We start from the raw sequence: 5,987 nt of genomic DNA, 5'->3' as shown, positions 1-5,987 counted from the left end.
TAGCTCAGGTGATGAGAGGGGAGGGCACTGCTGGGACACAAAGGATGTCTCCCACAGAATGCTACTTGTCCAAGGTCAGGAAACATAATCAACCTACTAGATTCATCAAAAAAAAAAAAAAACCCACACAAAAAACCCTCAGCAACTTAGGCAAAATGTGGCAACAGAGGAACATGTTCCAGATGAAAGAACAAGATAAAACCCTAGAAGAACTATGTGAAGTGAGAGGCAAATACCCAAGAAAGAGTTTACGGTAGTGATGGTATAGATGGTCAGAGAACTTGCGAAAAGAATGGATACAGAGTGAGAAGTTAAAACTTGTAAACAAAGAATTAGAAAATATAAAGAACAAGCAAACAGAGATGAAGAATACTGTAACTGAAATTAAACATACACTAGAAGGAATCAACTGTAGACCAAATGATACAGAGAAATGGATCAGTGAGCTGGAATACAGAGTAGTGGAAATCACATGCTGAACAGAAAAAAGAATGAAAAGAAATGTGGACAATATAAGAGACCTCTAAGACAACATCAAGTGCATTAATATTTTCATTATAGGGGTCCCAGAAGGAAGAGAGAAAGGGGCTGAGACTATATTTGAAGACATAATAGCTGAAAACTTCCCTAATCTGGGAAAGGAAACAGGTATCCAAATCCAGGAAGCACAGAGAGTCCTATACAGGATTGACCCAAAGAGGAACACATGAAAATACATTGTAATTAAAATGGCAAAAATTAAAGACAAAGAGAATATTAAAAGCAGCAAAGGAAAAGCAACAAATAACATACAAGGGGACTCCCATAAGGCTATCACCTAATTTTTTCAGCAGAAACTCTACAGGCCAGAAGGAAGTGGCACAAAGTATTTTAAGTGATGAAAGGAAAAAACCTACAATGAAAAATACTCTATGCAACAAGGCTCTTGTTCAGATTTGTTGGAGAGATCAAAGGCTTTACAGACAAGAAAAAGCTGAAAGAGTTCAGAACCATCAAACCAGCTTTATAAGAGGTGTTAAAGGAACTTCTCTTAATGAAAAAGAAAAGGCCACAAATACAAAAAGAAAAAGCTTATTGGTAAAGGCAAACATACAGTAAAGGTAGGAAATCATCTACACACAAAACTAGTAGGGAGGTTAAAAGACAACAGTAGTGAAGTCATCTACATCCACAATAAGAAGTTAAGGGACACATAAAACAACTAGAGGTAAAACGTGATAACAAAAAACAGTACTGTGAGGAAAGGAGAATACAAATGCAGGATTGTTAAAATGCATTTGAAATTAAGATGACAGCAACTTAAAACAATCATATAAAAACTTAATGGTAAACCACAAAACTTAATGGTAACCACAAGCCAAAAATCTATAATAAATACATACAAAAAAAGGAATCCAAATACAACACTAAAGACAGTCATCAAATCACAAGAGAAGAGAAAAGAAGAAAAAATGATCAAAAAACACCTACAAAAACAACCCCAAAACAATGAGCAAAATAGCAATAAGAACATACATATCAATAATTACTTTAAATGTAAACAGACTAAATGCTCTAATCAAAAGACAGAGTGGCTGAATGGATACAAAAACATGGCCCAAATAAATCCTGCCTACAGAAGACTCACTTCACATCTAAAGACATACAGACTGAAAGTGAAAAGATGGAAAAGGTATTCCATGCAAATGGAAATCAAAGAAAGGTGAAGTGGCAATACTCATACCTAACAAAATAAACATTAATATAAAGACTGTTACAAGAGACAAAGAAGGCCACTACTCATTATACTGTGGATCAATCCAAGAAGAAGATATTGTAATATATATAAGCACCAACATAGGAGCACCAAAATACATAAAGCAAATACTAACAGACATAAAGAGAGAGATCAACAGTAACACAATAATAGTAGGGGACTTTAACACCCCACTTATGTCAATGGACAGGTCACCCAGACAGAAAATCGTAAGGAAACATCAGCCTTAAATGACATATCAGACTAGATGCACTTAATGGATATATTTAGAACACTTCATGCAAAAGCAGAAGAATACACGTTCTTTTCAAGCGCACAAGGAACATTCTCCAGGATAGATCACATTTCAGGCCACAAAACAAGCCTCAGTAAATTTGAGAAAATTTAAATCATATCAAGTATCTTTTCTAACCACAGTGCTATGAGACAAGAAATCAACAACAACTGCAAAAAATACAAACATATGGAGATGAAAAAATATGCTACTAAACAACCAATGGATCACTGAAGAAATCAAAGAGAAAAAAACAAACCTGGGAACAAATGAAAATGAACAATGATCCAAAGTCTATGGGACACAGCAAAAGCAGTTCTAAGAGGGAAGTTTATGGCAATACAAACTTACCTCAGGAAATGAGAGGTATTTGTTTGAGATTTAACAAATAACCTAAACTTATACTGAAACTAGAAAAAGAAAAACAAATAAAACCTGTAGTAGAAGGAAAGAAATAAAGATCAGAGCAGAAATAAATGAAAGAAACTAAGGAAAACAATGGAAAAGATCAATGAGACTAAAAGCTGTTTCTCTGAAAAGATAAAAAAAATTGACTCATTAGTTCAGACTCATCAAGAAAAAAGGAAAGAAGGCCCAAATCAATAAAATCAGAAATGAAAAAGGAGAAGTTACAACCGACACTACAGAAACATGCAAGATCATAAGAGACTACTAAGAACAACTATATACCAATAAAATAGACAACCTAGAAGAAATGGAAAAATTCTTAGAAATGTACAATCTCACAAGACTCAACCAGGAATAGAAAATATGAACAGATCTATCACCAGCAATAAAACTGAATCAGTAATTTAAAAACTCCCAACAAAATCCAAGACTACATAGATTCACAAGTGAATTCAAAAAACATTTAAAGAAGAATTAACACCTATTCTTGTCAAAATATTAAAAAAAAAATTCAGAGGGACGCTTATGAACACATATTACAAAGCCAGAATCACTGTGATACCAAAACCAGACAGATATCACAAAGAAAGAAAATGACAACCTAATATCACTAATGAACATAGATACAAAAATCCTCAACAAAATATTAGCAATCTGAATCCAACAATACATTAGAAGTATCTTACACCATGATCAAGTATGATTTATCCCAGGGATGCAAAGATTTTTCAATATCTGCAAATCAATGTGATAGACCACATTAACAAATTGAAGAATAAAAACCACATGATCATCTCAATAGATACGGAAAAAGCTTTTGACAAAATTCAATATTCATTTGTGATAAAAACTGTCCAGAGAGTAGGAACATAGTTCAACATAATAAAGGCCATATACGACAAACCCACAGCTAACATCATACTCAATGGTGAAAAGCTGAAAGCATTTCTTCTAAGTTCAGGAACAAGACAAGGATGCCCACGCTCACTACTTTAACTCAACATAGTATTGGAGGCTCTAGCCACAGCAATCAGACAATAAAAGGAATCCAAGTTGGAAAGGAAGAGATACAACTGTCACTGCAGATGACATGATACTATACATAGAAAATCATAAAGACACCACCAGAAAGAGAAAGAAAAATATCATATCACTCATATGTGAAATCTAAAAAAAAAAAAGGACAGACACTATGAACTCATCTACAAAACAGAAACAGACTCATAATCTTTTGGCCACTGGGAAAAGGGGGGTGAGAAGATAAATTTGGGAGTTTGAGATTTCCAAATATTAACCACTTTATATATAGATTAAAATTTTTCTTCTGTATAGCACAGGAAGCTATATTCAATATCTTATAATAACCTTTAATGAAAAAGAATATGTAAACAAACATATGTGTGTGTGTATATATATATATATATATATGCATGACTGGGCCATTATGTTGTATACTAGAAACTGACACAACATAACTGACTATATTTCAATTAAAAAAAAAATGGGCAGAAGACCTGAACAGGAACTTTTCCAAAGAGGAAATGCAGATGGCTGATGAAAAGATCCTTAACATTGCTAATCATCAGGGAAATGCAAATCAAAACCTTAATGAGATATCATCTCACATCTATCAGAGTGGCTATCATTAAAAGGAACACGAATAACAAATGTTGGCGAGGATGTGGAGAAAAGAGAAACTCGTACACTGTTGGTGGTGATGGAAACTGATGTAGCCATTATAAGAAACAGTATGGAGGTTTCTCAGAAAACTGAAAACAGATCTACCATATGACCCAGCAATTCCACTCCTGGGTATATATCCAATAAAAAACAAAAACACTAATTCAAAAAGATATATGTACCCGAATCTTCATAGCAGCATTATTTACAATTGCCAAGATACAGAAGCAACCTAAGTGCCCACCAACAGATGAATGGATAAAGAAGATGTGGTATATGCATTTGATGAAATACTACTTAACCATAAAAAAGAACAAAATTCTGATATTTGCAACAACATGGCTGGACTTGGAAGTATTATGCTAAGTGAAATAAGTCAGACAGATAGACAAGTACTGTATAATTATCACTGATACGTGGAATCTAAAAATATAAAAGTAGTGAATACAAGAAAAAGGAAATAGACTCACAGATATAGAGAACAAACTAGTGGTTACCAGTGGGGAGAAAGAAGGGAGGAGGGACAAGATAGTGGTAAGGGATTAAGAGGTATACACTATTACGTGTAAAATAAATAAGCTACAAGGATATATTGTACAACACATGGAATATAGCCAATATTTTATAATAACAATAAATGGAGTATAACCTTTAAAACTTGTGAATCACTATGTCATATTTATGTCATATATGTCATGTCAAACTTATATATTATACATTAACTATACTTCAATATAAATAAAAAATAAACAAACAAACAAATATATCCTGCGTAAAATAGCCCAAATTGACTTCTACTGCTTGTAACCAAGAATTCTGGCATGTTTGATAATTGAGATTCTACTGGCGAATAAATGGACAAATGAAATGATACTGCAGCTGACTGTACAATTAGGAGAAAGGTCAGCAACAGAGTATAGCTGGGGTTGGCTGGAATGTTGGGGCCATATCCTTGGCTGTCACTGTTCACTGGCTCCTGTGGCTCTTCTCAGTGTAGTCTTAGCTTGTGGTTCCCTCACCACATGGCTTCTCCAGCAGACAGCCAGACTGATGTGGCAGCTCGGGGTTCCCTAGGCTATAAAAGCAGAAGATGCCAGGCCTTCTTGAAGATTAGGCTCACAAGTGGCAGTGTTACCATCACTGCATTCTGTTGGTTAAAGCAAATCATAGATCAAGCCCAGGTGTAAGAGAAGGGGGCTGCAAAAAGGGCATGACTAGCAGAGGAGATACAGTTCCCTGGGGGCAATTTACTACCAGGTAAATGGAAGTATAAGCAAAGTGCTATGGGACTAAAGAAGCAACATAAAGCATTATGAGATAACATGATACTTAAAAGTATATAAAGTTTTTCTCTTTCCTAGTTTTTTCTGTGTTCCCTGTCTTCAAGCCACTGAACAACAAAAAAGAGTGTTACAACAACAAAATCTAATAAATTGAAAAACACAGGTGTAAAAATATTCACCATCCAAGTTCATATATCAAAAATTGAGAAAAGGAAGTGTGTCCACTTGAAACTATACAGTGTATATATGTTATTCCACATTAATACTTTGTTCATTTAAAAATATTAAATTAAGGAACCTAATTTGATAAATAAATCCTATCTTTGAAAACCGTTTGTTATGAATCTCAGTGTAAATGAGTGAATGGTGGATTACCTCAGACTAAACTTTTAACCCAGCAAGTATATTCAGATCATTTTTCCCTGAGGTCTTCTATAACAAAACCAAAGTAGAACATCTGTAGCCTAATTTAAAAAGTCTTACTTAATATATTGATGTGTTTTGTTCTGTAATTCCTTTTAAAAGCATCTGCTGCTCCTGCAGGAAGTAAAATAGGGTTATTTTCCAAGAAAGCATAACAGACAAG

This window comes from Vicugna pacos, chromosome 2 (genome assembly GCF_048564905.1).
Source record: "Vicugna pacos chromosome 2, VicPac4, whole genome shotgun sequence".
Classification (NCBI taxonomy): domain Eukaryota; kingdom Metazoa; phylum Chordata; class Mammalia; order Artiodactyla; family Camelidae; genus Vicugna; species Vicugna pacos.
The sequence above is the reverse complement of the archived record's forward strand: the minus strand, read 5'-3'. Positions refer to the sequence as shown.